The sequence below is a fragment of the Pipistrellus hanaki genome, assembly GCF_964339955.1.
Source record: "Pipistrellus hanaki genome assembly, chromosome: X".
In the NCBI taxonomy this organism is placed as follows: domain Eukaryota; kingdom Metazoa; phylum Chordata; class Mammalia; order Chiroptera; family Vespertilionidae; genus Pipistrellus; species Pipistrellus hanaki.
Window position 1 is genome coordinate 47,701,427 of NC_140524.1, and position 18,179 is coordinate 47,719,605.

Sequence of the window (18,179 nt, forward strand, 5' to 3'; positions counted from 1 at the left end):
GAAATAAGCCAGTCAGAGAAAGATTAATATCACATGATCTCACTCATTTATGGAATATAATGAACAACCTAAACTGATGAACAAAAATACATCCAGAGACAGAGAAGCATCAAACAGACCATCCAACTTCAGAGAGAAGGCAGGGAAGGGTGAGAGAGGGATAAGAGATAAACCAAAGGACTTGTATATATGCATATAAGTGTTATGCTTATAACCAATCGACATAGACACCAGAGGGGTAAAGGCATATGTTGGGGAGGTGGGGGTGACCAGGGAGATGTCAATGGGGGGAAAGGAGACATATATATAATACTTTAAACAATAAAGATTTTTTAAAAAGAAGAAAAGAAAAATCACTGATATAAGAAAAAGTGAAGAGCAAAAATAAACAAGTGTCTACTTGGTGGTTTACCAGCTAGGCCAATAACTTAAGTGCCTTTTAGATATGACGATCCTTTCTATGCCTACTGCCACCATCCCAATTATCTTTCACTTGGATTGCTATAGTATTTTTACAAACTGGTCTCAATTCCTCTTTATTCCAATCAAGTCTGTTTCCTATCGCATGGTTAACCATCTTGAAACACTTCACATTAATTGTCCCACAGCCCTTCAGGATGTCATCAAGTTTAAACCCTTCTTGCTAACATCAAAGGCCCTTCAAATCAAGGTACTCCTTACCCCAGAAAGTCATCTCCTCCCACCCCCTGCTGCGCCTCCACACCCCCCCTCTCCTCTAATCAGACCTCCTTCTCACTCTTGTTTGATCATTTCATGACCATCTCCACTTCTGGCCACTTCCCTAACTATGCCACCTACTTGGAAGCCTGCTTCTTTTCTAGTCAACAATCTCAATCTCACACATTATTCAAAATCTAACTCAAGTTCAACCTCTTCTGTAAAGCCTTCTCCTTTCATTCCAGCCCATGCTACTGGCTTTCTCTGTGCCCTGAATTCCCACAGTACTTACTGTTTAGAATAGATAATGTGGTATATAATTGTTTTTCACTTGTATTATTCTTAGTTGTTTCATATGAATAAGTATTTTTTCTGCTGAATTATGAATTTCTAAAGAGCAGACTCTTTGCTCTCCCCTTCTCAGCATAATATTGGTATTGGGCTAGATCCAGGAGTGCGCAATAGATTCCTGTTCCTTTGCCTTAACTCAAAGGAAGAATGAGATGAATGGAGGCCCTCTGAGGATCTTTTGTCTGTTCCCTCCCCTTTCTCAAAAGATGTTCCAGGTGGTTGAGCAGCTGAGGCTGCCAGAGAGACTTAGCCAGCCAATGGGCTGTTGGATCTCTAGTTTTCAATACACTCCCACCTCCTAAGGCTTTCCCAGCAATCAATAATGCTGCTTAAGTGATCAATCTGAGATACAATGGGCTACAGGGGCCAGTGTTTGATTAACTCAGAGGGGGGAAAATGTGTTCTGGAAGAGACAGATCAGGGAGGGAGGAGCAGAAGAAAAAGCAGGAAGAAAGATGAGCTGGGGGAAGGTAGACAGAAAGAAGATTTTATGAATGAGGATACATAGGATGGAGCCGAGAGTAATTCTCACCCGATCTGATTCAATAGCTAAAGCAAGTTCTTACTGAGGTAACTAAATAATCTTGGGAATTTCTCAGAGCCCAGTTAATATGCAGAGGGTGCTGGACAATCTTTGACCTAAGAAGCTGAAGGCTCCATATTGGATGGAGAAATGGGTGTGAGATGGAGACTTCAGGGGACCCAAAGGAAGGATTGGGTTTGAGCTTGCTCATTGACTGGGTCTACAGAAATCCCAAGCTCTGGCATCCTTCAGTCCTCTACCCAAGACTAATGACTGATACCCATGATTATATGGGATAGTTAGCTCACCTGCAAGGGTGATATCAGCATTACCTTCTCTATATCCATTGGTATACATACTATTCCTTCTCCCAAGGCTCTGGGGCAGGATATTTAATTACTTGGCAGTTATTTAAAAGTAAGGATTTCTTTTCTGAAAATTTTCTGGAGGACCCAGACTTCTGAGAAAGATAGTGTTACCTGGAAAAACAAAGTAGATGGCTTATTACTGTGAGAAAGTCCCTCTTTTAATCTGACTATGATTCCTGCTACTCTCATTAAAAATTCATCCTTCACAGATGATGACATTAATCTTCTCCCCATCATGCAGGCTAAAAGCCTCAGAATCATCTTTGACTCTTCTTCCTTCCTCATCCCATTCATCCAACTGATAGATAAATTTGGTTTCTTCTACTCCAAAATCCATTCATCTCCTTTCTATCCCCATCCAGCTCTGTAGCTGGTCTTCATACCTCTAGGGTGGCCCCCTTTTAACCAATTTGCCAAAGGGGGGGTGGGGGGAGAAAAAGAACCTGAAATCTAGTCAAGACTAAAGCTAACTTCCAGTCAGTCACAAGAAATACAAGGGATAGTGGAACAAGCTAAATGACAAGAGGAAGCAGATAAACAGAATGTGGGACAGTGCACAGAACAAGTAACCTGATATGTTGTTGAAAGGGCCTTAGGAGACATAATGACCAAATGTAATGTATAGAGCTTTTTTGGACCTTGATTCAAATAAGCCAACTCTAAAACATATTTTAAGACATTTGATTACAGGCTGGGTAATGAAAAATACAAAAGCATTAGTTACTTTAGTTAAACGTATTAATGGTACTGTGGTTGTATGAGAAAAATGTCCATTTTTAAAACGATGCATTGAGAAGTAGCAGGGTTAAATGACATGATTGATGTTTAAAATTTATTTTAAAATACTTTGGCAAAGAAAAGAAGGATAAATAAAGCAAATATGGCAAAGTCCTGATAATTACTTAATGTGTATTATGGGTTACCATACGGCATTAGTATACCATTTTCTCTGTGTTGTTGCTTTTTTTTTTTTAGAGATGTTCATAATTAAGAATAAAATAAAAAGTCATTCACTATACCTCAGTCTACCTTCCTGCTTTACCTTCCATTCCTATCTAATTTTTCTATGACACAGCTGCCCTATGTCCTTGTTCAAGGAATTCCTGTCTGAACTTCATCCCTTCACTTACTCGTTAATTCATTTACTCGAAAAACTATCTATTAAGGATCTCTAATATGCATTAGGTGCTGTAAATGTAAAGATGAGATGTAAAGATGACATTAATTTTCTCCCCATCATGCAGGCTAAAAGCCTCAGAATCTTTCTTCATGTTTCTATTCTCCCCAACAACTAGCCCAGCATCCAGCCCAGAATGTTGCACATAACAGGTACAATAACTGTTTATGGAACTGATATTCAGGGGGATATGTGATAGAATCCCTCTCTAACATGCGCCAACAAGTATTCAATTCAATCCAACAAATGCTTATTGAATACCTACTATGTATAAGGCATTGTGTGCTATGGGGATAAAAAGGAAATGAAAAACACCAGGCTCTTTGCTTCATTGAATTTATAATGTAGATAAGGCATACACATATGAGAAGCTGTATTTGTATATGAAGAATTAATGATTCAAGCAATAATAATAGGGTGAATCAGCAATGTACTTGCCAAATGTATTTTTGAGAAAACAAATGCAGAAAGAATTCAGAGGAGGGAGAGAGAGATCATTTCAGTCTAGAATGGTCAGAGAAGGCTTGACGTAAGAGGTGAATTTGAATATAGAGTTGAAGAACAGATATAGTGTTATTGGATAGGAGAGGAGCTTAGAGAAGAGATAGCATTCCTGGTGAGCAGAATGTAATGAACAGATGCAAAAATGTACCAAAAAAAGTTTAGGAGACCCTGAGGAAAGAAATTTGGCTGTTGTAGAGGGTTTGTATAAGGCTGTTTCTCAAGTATACTAAGTACATCAGGGAACTTGATAAAATGCATGCTCCTTGATTATAGTTCCCGGACCTACTGAAGCAGAAGCCCGGGTGGTGGAACCCATGAATCTGCATTTTAACAAGTTCTCCCAAGTGATTTTGAGAGACATTAAAATTTGAGAATCCATGATGTGAACAAAGAGTAGGAAGTGAAGTTGGAAGAATACATAGTGTTAGCCCACTCAAGGAGAGCCTGGAATGCTCAGGCTAAGGAGGCTGAAATTTATCCCACATGTAATCAGATATCACCTTCAAATATGATCATTAGTGTCATGAATAAAATATATTTGATACCATTAATCTAGCAACTGTGTGTATTGTGGCCTGGAAAGGAAGGAGATTAGTACAGTGTATATTTGAGGTGGTAGCAGTGGGTGGGTGGACCAGGAGAGAGTCAAAGATGGTTCTGAGGTTTTTAGTCTGGAAGATTGGAAATCTTATGTATTATAACAGAGAGGTCAGAAGAGCAAGCCATCTTTGAGAGATAATGAGATGAATTTGTGAATGCTGAGCCTGACATGATGGCAGACTATCCAAGGGGAAATGTTCACCAAGTAACTGGACTGAAAATAGGACTGAAATATAGGAGAAAGATTAAATTTGGGCTAGGGAAGTGGGAATGGCCAGTAGAGGAGTAAGAGGGGATAGCCATGACAGGGCTTCATATCCTTGCCAACAGAGAAAGTGAAAAGCAAGAGGAACCAGAGAACACTGGGATTTGAGGGATAGAAGATAGAATTAGCAAAACAGAGAAAAAAAGGAGGGGTCACTGGGATGTAAAGGAACTCAAATAGTACAACCTGGCAGAGTTCTTTAATAAGCTAGGGATAGCTAGCAGAGTGGCTAATGCCAAAAGGAAATGAAGGCTCTGAAAAGATTACTCACTAGTTATGGTATGCATATAGAAAAGTCTGCTCATTGCATGTTTATCAACACAAACAGGCACACTGGTTCCTACATAAAACAGGATCTCTTCTCTCTCTCCCTCCCTCTCTTCCTGCCTCGCTCTCTTTCTCTCCTCCCCCTGCCCCCAATCTCTCTCTCTCTCTCTCTCTCTCTCTCTCTCTCTCTCTCTCTCTCTCTCTCTCTCTCTCACACACACACACACACACACACACACTGATTACTGATTTCCCAGCTCATTTTCTGACTGCCCAGGGGAGTAGGCACTAATGCGCCACAGGGCTGTTCACATTCCATTGAAGAATGGTGCCTTCAGAAAAGGGGATGCTGCTGCCTTGTGGGTGAGAAATCATACAGAATTGCAATATCCCTGCCCTCTCCTTACCAACTCAGCTGAGTGGGGACTAAAAAAGAGGGAAGATGGTGTGCTTCCTCCCTCCCCGCCCCTGGCCCTTAGGCCTCATTTCTCAGCAGAGCTGCAAGGTCCAGCCCATTTTGTGAATCCTTCCTTTTGGCTGCTGATACTGCAAAATATATTTTTTTCTTTCTGAATATATGCTAAGAAGGAAAACAGAAGTCCTTGAGAGAAGATCCAGAACAGTTTTCTGTTGTGAATGCTAATAGCGTTAAGGTTGGCCCACAGCTGAAGCTAAGGGTTTTCACCTAGAATAGATGGGGACCTTCCCAGCCCTAGAAGTGTTTGCTAGGGCCTCTGTGAAGGCATGAGATCCAGCAGTCAAGCTTGTCTACATAAGCCTTACTTCCCACAATTTTCTCTAAGTAAGTGTGTGTGTGTGTGTGTGTGTGTGTGTGTGTGTGTGTGGTGTGCTTATGGCTTCAGATCCTTCTTATATTGCCTTAGTGCTGCCTCTCAGGGTGCCTTGTCTAGTGCTGGCCCACAGAGCCCAATTATTTCTGCACAATGGGGGTGGGTGGATGGGTATAAAATGCTTCTGTTGTCCTGCATCCACCAGTACTTCCTCCAAGGACTGAAGTGCAGACTAGTGCAGTGGGGTCAGTGCTGGATCAATGCCTCTCCTGCACACATACCACCCTGCACTCCCCTGTACTCACCCCCACACCCCAGGACTGCAGCTGCCTCACCCCACACCACACTTTTGCCTTGCCCAACTTGCTGTTATCATCAGCAATCTCAGGGCTTTCCTGTTGCACCTTTTCAACTATTACTCCCAAAGGACCTTGATGGTGGCAGATTCTCAAATCAGGCCACACAGCTCACTTCCCAAGACGCTGGAACTGTGTCACTCACCAGAGGGAAGAGGTCCCCTGCCTCATTCAAAATGGGACCTGTTGCCTCCTAGGAGTCCCCAGCCCCTTCGCCCAGAGGAGCAGAAGCTCCATTTCATGGTCCGAAGCCATAGCACCAACAGCATCACTAGCTTGTGTTTATAGGGGAAGTTGCTGGCTTCAGGCCCCAGCTCCACCAGGCTAGGTCTGGAAATGTGCCAGGAGCCTGGGGCTCCCACCACCTTATCCTGGCCAGCCTTCTCTCTCTGGTGGCCATCAGCTCACACATGCAAGGCAATAGTGATGGTGGGTTTCCGTGGGAGAGAGGGGAGGATCTCACCACACGCAGCAGGAGTGTTTCTTTCCTGCTTGCATCATATCCCCTCCCTTCTCAGAATCCTGCTGTGGCTCCCAATTGCCTCTCACTCAATTTAAATCTTCTCTCTGGGACCTCAAATCCCTCCATAATTACATCCCACCTTCCCACACCCCCACTCCCCCCACCCCCCCCCCCCACACACACACACACGATGCCTAACTCAGGGCCAAACATAGACAGTAGACAATGCCACAAAATATTCCTGCCAGGATCTGGCCACAGGTGCCTGAAAGCCCCACCAACAGAGCCATTCCTTTAAAAATGCAAATATTACCTGAGAGGTGTAGGCTGTCCACAATTATCAGCTATTAACACTTTGGCCAGGCCGAATTTAATCATCAGAAGTGACCATGCAAGGAGCAAGGAGCTCACCCTCCCCCGCTCCCTAAACGGACTTAAGGGGGTGGGAGTGGGGACCCAGAGGCGCTAGGATCAGCCTACTGGGAGGGCTGCAGGGAAGGGGCTCTGACGTGGAAGCTGCTCCATCACGACTTTACCAAGGGCTACAGTCTGCCTCCTGGTCTCTACTTAAAACCAATCAAACCCAATACCCCCCACCCCTTCAAAAAAATCTGACTTCCCCCACCACACATGCATCATGTCTATTTCACTTCAGGGGTACCTTCATGCCAAACTGCTGAGGTTGAATGCTTCTCTACACATAAAAATAAGCCACAAAATTGGGTAAAAGCTGATATGTCTGCTAGGGTATGGGCAAGTCTTGTTGAGGTCTCCCAGGGGAAAGCTGAGAGCCTTTTGCTCAGTTGAAATAGCAAAGGTTTCCCAGGAAGCCTCTCTCAGCTCCCAGGAAGCGGGAACTGGGTTCCCCTGGCTTCTCCTGCAGTAGCCTGACAAGCAGGGAAGGGGAGGGAGAGCCATGATCTCCGAGCTGAGAGCCTGGGTGTTTGAATTGCCACACTACCTGGGCTCTCCAGGCCAAAATATGTGCCTTTTACCCCAGCCTTCCAGCGAGGATAACTCACTGGGGGGGGAGGGGGTTGTCTCTGAATCAGCGGAGTCCCCCACCCTCCAACCAGAGAAAGGCGCCTGGAAGGGAGCCTTGATCTTATAGCAATTTCTCCAGCGGGCAGGAGTCCAGAGACTGCCCCACCCTCTGTAAGCCCTCTGTAAAAGCTGCAGGATGCGGAGACCACCCAGAGGGCTCTGCAGTTGGACTAAGATGCCAAAAGGAGAGGGCAGGTCTGGTAGAATTCAGCCTACACTGTGATCCAGGGCTCTTTGGTAGCAGCTGCAAGGGTGGGGTTGCCACCTGCTTCTTGGGGAAGGTGTCAAGCATTTACCCCTGCTGTGGTTTCAGTGTGTGTGTGTATGGGTGTGCATGTGGAGGGGGAGGCCCAGTAACTCGGGTGTGGACAGGCAGGACGACAAGACTTGGGAATGCTTTTTGCCAGAATGGAGTGTCTAAGAGCTCTGGTGAAGGTGTCCACTGTAGCTTAGGTTGGGGGTTTGGCCATGATGGGGGTGGCAGGTATTGGATCTGCAGTAATGTGCAGTTGTCATGTAGTTTCTCAGGGGCATTCTGAGAAAACATACACACTCATACACACACTCTCCAAGCTCAAAGCCCCAGGCTGGGGAGGTGTGTGTGTGTGTGTGTGTGTGTGTGTGTGTGTGTTAGCTGCGCTGGGGAGGGGGTGCGTGTAGCTAACAATATGTGTTTGGGTGACTGCTTTATTAGTATCCTGTGGGAGGGGGCAAGTATATCTGTGTGTGTGATATTTGAATGGTGGTGACTGTGTAGCTTAGCGCATGGTATATGGTGCGACTGGGTATGCGAGTGCGTGCGTTCGTGTCCGTGTGTGAACATGGCCCCGGGAACCAAGCACATGCTTCAGACAGCTGTTTTTGGCAGCCGGGGGCTCGGGCTTCTCCGGGCACCTCGGCTAAGTGGCCACCTCCCAGCAGCCAGGCCTCGCGTCTTGCCAGCTCTTCCAACTGTGCCCATGGCCCAGCGCACACAAAGGCTCCACGATGATCGCACCTCACTCCCCTGCGCTGCCTTCCCCTGCGCTGCCTTTTCACCCTGCAACCCCAAGGGCCCTGGCCAGCCCGCCAACCCGGGGGCTCACCGGGAGCCTGGCGCACCGCCGCAGCTCCCCCGCCCAAACGTTCGGCGCCCCTCGCCTCGGCCCTCGCTACCGGGGGCGCCCAAGCGCCTGTGGCCCCTGAGCCGGACAGGGGAGGTTCGCTCCCGCCGCGACCCACGCCTGGCCGGGCTGAGACTGCGGGCGCGCCCCCCTCAAGGCAGCGCGCCTCTTACCTTCCTCCTCCGCCTCCTCTTCCTCCTCCTCTCCGGGGGCGCAGCGGCGGCGGTGGCGGCGGTGGCGGCCGCGGCGACGACGGCGGCGGGACTAGGGCGCCCGTGCCCCCGAGCTCCGCACGGGTGCGAGGCTCAGTGGCGCCGGGCGGCGGGGCGGGCAACGGCTGGCAGGGCGGCAGCGGCCGGCCTGGGACGCGGGGAGCTGGCGCGCGGGCGACGGGCTGCGGGCAGGAGGGCAGCGGCGCGCTCGGGCTCCTCGGGCGGGCTCCATGGCTGCGCCGCGGGCGGCACCATCGCCGTGGCTAGCTGGTCGCTCTCTCGCCCCGGGAGTGCGGCAGGCGGGGAGGTGGCGGCTGGTGGAAAGGCGGCGGGACTGCCGAAGAGGGGAGGGGAGAAGGGGCGGAGGAAGCGGGGGGGGGGGGGAAGGAGGGGGGAAGGAGGAGGAGAGAAGTGCAGAACGAGGGGCCTCTCCGGAGCCTCCAGACCCTCACCCTGGAGTGCTGGCGTCGGTTTCCCCGAATGGGAACGCAGCTTAAAGGCACAGCTCCCAGCTTTGGTCACAACTAAAAATAAGCATAATATTAACAACTGGGGAAAGAATCTCCCAATAAACAATCCAGCCACCCAGCCTAGTGCTGCCTCACTTTTTGAACCTGACCACTCAGGCAGGGCTCTTCTGGGAACTGCTGGCAGGGAAGATGGCAAACCAATTTCCAAAGTGAACTAGGAAAGGGTGGGGGGAGTAAACTGCAGAGAAGTAGCAATCAGAAGGCTTGCCTTCCTGAGCTCCCCCTTGTCCCAGTGCTCGCCTTTCTCTGGGCTTGCCCTCCTTGCAGTTTCCCTCCTGGTCACCACTGCAACATCCACAGGCACCCAGAGTGTGGGCTTCAGTTCTGACTCCTGCTCGCACCGCCTATCACCAGCCTGGAATGTGAGCCCAGGCTCAGCCTGGGAGCCCACCTCAGGAAGGGAGCGGTCTTCGAGCAGGCAGAGGTTCGCTTAGAGCTTGCGATTGGTTTGGAGAGAAGGGATGGAGATTAAGGGGTGTGTGTGTGTGTGTGTGTGTGTGTGTGTGTGTGTGTGTGTTCATCAGCAGATGGAGGGTGGATCTTGCATGCGTACCCGCGCAAACACACACACACACACACACACACACACACACACACAAAAAAAAAAAAAAAAAAAAAAAAAAAAGAGAGAGTAGCTAGGCAGGCAGCACAGTGTCTGATGAATGATCCCAGGACATTTTTTTTTAGAGGCATGCTGTGAATACTAAACATGTGGCAGCCTAGATTCAAGAAAGGCTCTTGGTCTCCCAGTTTCTCCAGACCCCTTTGGAGGAATTTGGGGACCAGGAAAAAATGCCTTTCTCTCTCCCTCCCAAAGGGCAGCTTCAGTGAGGACCCAGAAGAACTGGGAAGCTGGACAATGGGTTTGAAAGGGCAAAGTTGAGGCCAGAGAAGAGAAAAGCAGAAGGAAGCAGTGGAATTGAAGAGCCTCTGGTGCTAGCAAATGCATGGCCAATTCCCAGTGTCAGAGGAACCTGAGAGAAGGGAAGCTGTTGGAAGAAAGGAATCCATTTCAGTTGGAATTTTTTCCTCACTTCCAGTTCTATTTAAACATTTGGGTTAAGGAGGCTGGAGGGCTACTGAGCGTCGATTGGGGGACAAGAGGATGGTTTTGTAAGCTGTGTAGAATTTCTGGGTGCAGGCTCTGTGGCTCCCCACAGTTGGGATCAGCACCGGAGAAGCTGACTAGCAGATTTTGTAATCTATCCACTGAGCACACTTTTTTCTTCCTTCCTGGCATTTCCTACTGTGAAGAAAAGGATGGAAATTCCCTGCGTCTGGATGGGGGTAGCCTAGGCTGAGAAAGCAAGCTAATGGAATTATCAAAAATAGATGGTGAATGAAAGTAGAGACATGTAGGAAGAGAAACACAGCATTTCTGGCAAATGCCCAGGCAGACCTGCACACAAAAAGATGTGCTGAGAAGCAAAACATAAACACAGGGACACACATGGAGTCACACAAGGGGCCACAGACACACTGAGATAATACAAAGAAAAAGGAGCAGGAGAAGGGGAGAGGGAACAGGAGGTCTAGTCAGAGAAGTAACTCAGAATTGATTTCTAATCCTTCCAAAAGAGAGAGGTGAAGAGAAGCAAGGAAGAGTCAGATTCCTGTCTCCAGGGGTTGGAGAAACAGCTAGGAACCAACTGTCCAGTGTGAATAATGTTATTTGCAGCCAGACAGTCCCTGCTGGTTTCCTTGTGGGGTGGTGTCTGGGGTGGTGGGATCCCCTCCAGAGCCCCCTGATCCTTACCATTTCCGTCCTTATTAATATTAACAACACAAATACCAACAAGTTGGTTTGTGTAAGTTCTTACAATAAATCTCCGCAGGTTAATAACAAAAACAAATGCATTTTATAATTCTGATTAGCTTGCTTGGCTCACTGGAAGCATATGCCTGGATTCTAGTCAATCTGCTGTGCAGTAAACAAAAGTAACAAAAGCAGTTGTGAAGGGAGACAGTATTGGAAGTGACTGTGTCACTGGACACATGAATGTGTAAGGGCTCCTGAGTGAACAGCGAGGCACTGTCTAGTTTAGACTAAGTGCATAGCTTTTAGAATCTGCTTATTAGCAGTGTGGCCTAAGGTAGGTCATTTAACCTTTCTGAGCCTTAACTATGGGATGGAGATGAGGTCAGGACCTACCTCCTAAAGTTATTGGGAGTATTAAATGAGGTAATAGATGTAAAATGTCCCAATAAATGGTAGTTGTCATTCTTTCTCAAGACCAGTTTGCCTTGTAGTCAACTACTGAAATTATTCATATTGCAGTAGGTAGTGAAAACTGGATTCTAATTATCTAATGACAATTAATAGTAATGATAACTACGATTGCTATCTTTTATCGGACACTTCTTATGGCCCAGGCATTCTGCTGCACAATTGCAATCTTAAGTGATGGAGTTTTTACATTGTTTTTTGCTCTTAGTCAAAGTGAGTTCTCAGGCTTGCATCACATGGCTGACTTCATTTCCAAAGGAAGAACTTCCCCATTGTCAGAGAATCATATAAGCAGGATTTTTTGTTTTTGTTTTTTGTTTAACAAGCTGTGCACTCCCTATGCTCAGCAGATTTGAAGGAGGAGGAAGAGCAGGAGGCAGGGTACAGAGAAGGTTCTTCAACATTCTTAACCCTGTACCAAAATGCAGCAAAATTAACACTGGGACCCTCCATCCAGTGTAAAACTAGGACCCTCCATCCGGTCGCACTAAAGTTTAGTGAGGAAGATTCCCTGGGTAAGAGTTCAGTCTCTTCAAATCTCATGATGACTGGATGACAAATGAAGATCTTCCAGCCAGAGTCTATTTCCTATTGAAATCAATACATTGAGAAGAAGCTAATAAGTGGCACTATTTTTTCCCTTGCATACTGAGAGTGCAGGGAAGCAGCCCGCCTCATGGCACACTGGACTATAATAATCACTTAACTACCTTCCATTAACTGAAAATCCAGGGATAAAGAATCCAGGGACAGAGAATAGGCTTCCAGTAATAATAGTAGTGCTGACTACCACTTATCGAACCATCATTCATTGTGAGCTGGGTGCTCTGTAAACGCTCCTAGGAAAAGAAGACTGATTCTTCATTTCAGCAGGTACAATTAGTTCTGCTCCTCTGGTAGGACCTCCAGCCAGTCCTGAGAGCTTTAAATGCATTAACTCATTTTATGATCACCACAGCCCTTTTATTTAGGAAACATCATCATCCTTATTTAGTAGAGAAGGAAACCAAGACTCACATTGCAGTAGACAGTGAAAGCAAGATTCTAACCATTTAATGACAATTAATAGTAATAAGGATGATTGCTAACTTTTATTGAACACTTATTATGGCTGAGGAATTATCACATTTAATCCTCACAATAAATTTGGAAGGGTAGGTAATGTGATTATTACTATTTTAAAGGAATAAAACACTCAGAAGGAAATGAAGGCTTAAGTAATCTCCACAAATTAGCACAGCTACCATAGTAGAGCCTAATCCAGGATTTGAATCCATGCCAATTTGACAAGTTACATAGTCTCCAAAAAGGCTATAACTCCAAGCATTCAACTGGATAGACAGTGTAGACAAGTTGCTAGCTTCATCCAGAGACATACTATGCTGTCTGCCTCTGCTGTGGCAACCCAGTTAACCCATTAGCACCCAGAAAAAAAAATATGAATAAGTAAAGAGCAGAATGCCATCTATGGCCATAGTATGAGGTGCATCTGACTGTCAGCAAGAGGATCCCCTGGGATGATAGAATAAGGGGTGGTATAATTAGAAAGATTAAGGAGAAAGCCACTTAATTTTTCAGCCCCCATTTTTTTATTCTCCATTTTGCCCTTCCCTCAAGATACCCACTTATCCTAAAGTATCTGGCCAACCAGGGCCCTAGTGTTTGAGACAGAGAGAGGAGAAAAAAGGGAGAGGGACACTCCTAAGCTACTGAGGGAAAGTGGGAGCTAGCAGGAAAGCTGGATGACAGAGAGAAAAGTGAAGAAAAGGTCCATTTCAAAAGATTTGTTACTAAAAGGAAGGAGGACAAAAGGCTGGGCAGTTATGCTAAGAGGGCTTTTTAGTGGCCCTTTGTGTGCTAGCTGAGTCTGCCTGCTTGGTGTGGGCTGAGAGACACTTTTGGGAGCAGCTCTGGGCTCCTGATCAGTAAAATGCCAGTCAACCCTTTCCCAACGGTTGGTACCTTCTCCCCTCTAACGCAGCTGATGAGCAGGCCACACTGCTTCCTAGTTTCATGGGTCCTTGGTAGATTCCAGATTCCCTGTCTATATATATACATATATTTTTTTATTAAATTATTATCTGTGTACATATCTTACCATTCCTCCCCACCCCTCCCATTTATACCCTCCCTCCCCAGAGTTTTGTGTCCATTGGTTGTACTTATATGCATGTATACAAGTCCTTCGGTTGATCTATTATCTCCCCCAGATCTCCCTACCCTCCCCGCTGTAATTTGACAGTCTGCTTGTTGTTTTACTGTCTCTATATCTATCTTTTGGTTCATCAGTTTATAATGTTCTTTATTATCCATAAATGAGTGAGGTCATGTGGTGTTTCTCTTTCATTGACTGGCTTATTTCACTCAGCAGGATGTTCTCCAATTCCATCCAGGTTGCTGCAAATGATAAGAATTCCTTCTTTTTTATGGAAGCATAGTATTCCATTGTGTAGATGTACCATGGTTTTTTGATCCAATCATCTGCTGACGGGCACCTAGGCTGTTTCCAAATTTTAGCTATTGTAGATTGTGCTGCTATGAACATAGGGGTGTATATATCCTTTCTGAGTGGTGTTTCTAGTTTCTTGGGATATATTCCTAGGAGTGGGATTACTGGGTCAAATGGGAGTTCCATTTTCAGTTTTTTGAGGAAACTCCATACTGTTCTCTACAGTGGTTGCACCAGTCTGCATTCCTACCAGCAGTGCACTAGGGTTCCTTTTTCTCCGCAACCTCGCCAACACTTTATATACATATTTTTAATCTTCACCTGATTTGAGAGAGAAAGGGAGAGAAACATCGACATGAGAGAGAAACATACATTGGTTGCCTCCCTTATGCCTAGGTATGTGCCCTGACTGGGAATCAAACCTACAACCTTTTAACATATTAGATGATGTTGCAACCAATTGAGCCACCAGGCTGGGACTCCCTGTCTGTATTTGTGCCCCCCCCCGTCCCCGCCCCACACACAACCTGCTGGGGGAAGTGCCCAGTCATGGGAATGAGGGGTCCCCAGGCCAGAACTGGGGATCATTATACAGTGGTTCCCTATGACCAGAATTGGGTCACTGAGTTCTTCCTCTTCTCTGGGGCTTGGGGAGAGAGCACAATATTAGTATCAACGAAGCCCAGGCCCTTTGGTATTGCTAGTTCCTTAGCCTTCCAGGCTTCTGCTATTTTCACTTATTTAATACATATTTGTTTAACAATGTTTTCTTTTGGCGTTTCACACACACACACTTTGCATCAATAAGCCCCTTTCTTCCTAGATTTTCTTTGAGTGCCTATCCCTAGACAGTTCCAGTTTAGTTAATCCCATAAACTAATATATACTTAGGTAAACACAGACAGTAATTGGTAGTGTTTCTCAACCTTTAAACACACACACACACACACACACACACACACACACACACACGGAATCCCTAACAATAAATTAAAGTGAGACAGAGGTGAAGGTCAAAGTTGCCAAAAGTGTCAAATTTCTTCAAAGTTTCACACTCTTTTTCAAAAATCATATGTGACTTTTCACATTCTACTCTATAGTACACTGGTGCTTGATTTCCCATATAAGTGTTGCATAGTTCCAAATTACATAAATGGAAACACCAAAAAGAAACCTCGCATTTATTCCTTGATTCCAGGTACCTCATTGAAGGTATGGAGCCCCCCCCCCCCCCCAATTTAAAAGAGATGCTGAATTAATGCACTATCTTAGAGCTTGCTTGCTTTTGACCCAATATCTGTATTGATGATAGTGGTGAGCAGAAAGAATAACTAGAATAGTTATGAGTCTGGGGATGCGATGATTTGTGGAGGTGTCTGTCTTCTTGTCAGACTGGATTTCCCCTGCAGGGCTGGCAGAACCAGCCACATCCCTAGATTCCAGAAGGAGCCAGCAGCCTACTTGTTTTGATATGGGCCTTCCTCTTATTCAAATTCATCCACCCCCAGCTGTGTGTGCCGAAAATTCTCCTTTGGGTTAAAGCCCAGTCTCCAGAAGGTCCTGGTAAATTGCACATGTTATCTGGAATGGACAGCACATTAAGTCATTAGCGCCCATTAATGCACTCACAGGAATAAATCTATCAGATTGCCTGTCACCTCTCAGAGGGTAGAACTGTGAGGAGATGAGACAATGGCTAGGGACTTTTCCTTGGATGGGGTGCCGTAGAGGAGCTCTAAGTTTGTTTCCTGAGCTGTGGGCCTTGACCCCACTGAATCAGAATCAGCTGTGAAAAACCCCACCTCCAACCCCAGGATTCAATTTAAAAAGTCCTCTGGGTGCAGCAAAGCACAGCCACAGCAGGCCTGAGGATAGGAGTGCTGCTGTGGAGGGCTTGGAGACTAGAGCCAAAAGAAGGGCCACTGAAGGCAGGGAATAAGAAGACCTCATTACCAGTTTTGCATTGCCCAGTTCCTACTGTGGTGCTTCTTTTTTCCATCATTCCCCCCAACCCCCCATCTTTTTTTTTTTTTGTCACTTAGAGAGAGAGTTTCTGCACTGCTGCTTCCTCCTCACCCACCTCCCTCATTCAGGAGCCCCATGAAGAGAGGAAGACCTTGGCAGTTGAATTGACAGACTCTGGGGAATGGCCCATTGCTTCCTTCATACCTCCCCACCCCCCTGGCATCCTAGGCATGTTTGCCTTCCTGGAGTTAGGAAGCAAAACACCAATTTAAATTGATGCTGACAGAGCCTGTCAGATGCCAAGTGCTTGCTGCTGCTGTTGCCACCAGTGCAGCTATTTCCCTTGAGGGATTCCAGGCGTGTGCTGGAGACACTGCTGCCAGGAGCTGGCTTCCTCACCCATACTCACTTCTGTCTGGTTGTGGGTGGGAGTGGGGTAAAATTTGGAAAGGAGGAACTGGATGGACAATAGGAAATGCAGAGACTGGGTGCCTCTGATAGGCTCTTCATCCAGGTTAGGTCACTGTGTGATCATGGACTCTTTACTTATTCTCTCTGAGCCTGAGTTCCCCCTAGGGAAAAAACCCAAAGGCGTATCCAATGTCTGCCCAATGCTTTCTACAAGGGTGCTGACTTACAGAAGGATGCATCTGGAGCTTTTGGGAAGGAAAACACCACTCAGAAAAATATCCCCTGAAATGACTCTAGGGAAGAAAGGATGTTTAAATCCACCTTCCCCAAGCCTTGGTTGTATGTGTGTGTGTTGGGGGGGGGGGTAGGGTCTCTGCTAATCTGTTAAATGAATTCTTAAAAATGTGTCAGTGAATGCTAATGAGCCAATGAGTTCCCCTCCCAACAGTTTACATTTTGTCCACAGCTAAGCTTTCAATGTCTTTCTCCAAAGAAGTGATTAATAGTAGGAATGCTTGACACAGAGGCAAGTGGCTGAAGAGTATGAGGGTTGGGAGCCTTTCCTGGTTCACTGTCAGATAATCCCTTACATGTGCAGTTTTACAGTTAACTTTTATTTGATATTCATAATAACATAATAAGTTATGTTAGGGCTGCTCTAATTCCCATTTTACAGATCAGGAAATCAAGGCTCAGATTGATTAAATGACTGTCCAGGGCCACATAGGTAGAAAGCCAGATACACTGAGTGGCCAGATTATTATGATCTCTGAATGCATAATAATCTGGCCACTCAGTGTATATCCTATATAATAAAAGGCTAATATGCAAATTGTCCCCTCGACCAGGAGTTCAACCATTAGGTAGGCTGGCCAACGACCCATAACCCCTCCCCCTGGCCAGGCTGGCTGGATCCCACCCATGCACAAATTCATGCATTGGGCCTCTAATATATATATATATATATATATATATATATATATATATATATATATATATACACACACACACACACACAAATACACTGAGTGGCCAGATTATTATGCGTTCAGAGATTATAATAATCTGGTCACTCAGCGTATTCCTATATACGGTAGTATTCCTTGCTCTTTTCCATATTTACTAGACCTTAGCAGAGCACAAGGCTCAGGAATTCCAGGCCTGGAGCCATCAGCCAGCTTCTGCCATTCACTGTGTATATCTATCACTAATGTCTCTTTTCTTCACTCATCTATCATGGACCCCATTTTCTGTTCCTCTGACTGCCATTCACCAGACAGGGAAGAAAAAAAATATTAACTTTGCAAGGAAAAGCCGGTATTGGTTTGTATGTCACAGTGGGCTAAAGCAATAACCCCAAGAAAGGACTGACTAGAATAGTCTCACTGCTGGACTGTCAGTAACTTGCATTGTTTGAGCTGGAATCAATTGATTAACCTTTTGGTCTCAGGTCTCATCTTTTCAACCTGCATAAACCTTACCAGGCTCGTGATGGGTGGGCCTAAGGAAAGGAGGGGGAGAGAAGAGCAGGTGTAAGATTGGGATTGCTAATGAATAGCAAGAGCTGAAAAGCACTTTGCAATCATTCCTAAATGATGCATCAATATTTATTTTAATATATTTTATTGATTTTGTACAGAGAGGAAGGGAGAGAGATAGTCAGAAACATCGATGAGAGAGAGTCATCGATCAGCTGCCTCTTGCACACCCCCTACTGGGGATATGCCCTTGACCGGAATCGAACCCGGGACCCTTCAGTCCCCAAGCCGACGCTCTATCCATTGAGCCAAACCGGTCTCGGTGATGCATCGATATTTAATGGCATTCTTTGCCTCAAAAGCCATGGCTCAGAAATGGTAGGTATTTGTTGAGGTACTGTATGTAGGCAGTTCCCT

At 46.0% G+C, this 18,179-nt stretch overlaps 1 protein-coding gene across 4 annotated transcripts in view; it reads right to left on the reverse strand.

Moving 5' to 3' along the window:
* FRMPD3 (FERM and PDZ domain containing 3) overlaps positions 1-8,946 on the reverse strand; it is a 172,252-nt gene extending 163,306 nt beyond the window's left edge. For 2 of the 4 annotated variants that reach the window (XM_084870427.1, XM_084870426.1), the window contains exon 1: positions 8,664-8,767. The gene's annotated coding sequence lies outside the window, so the exon portion shown is untranslated. Of the gene's footprint in view, positions 1-8,663 lie in introns of all 4 variants that reach the window. The other 2 variants (XM_084870428.1, XM_084870432.1) reach the window with 2 other exon arrangements.
* Between the last annotated feature and the right edge of the window lie 9,233 nt (positions 8,947-18,179).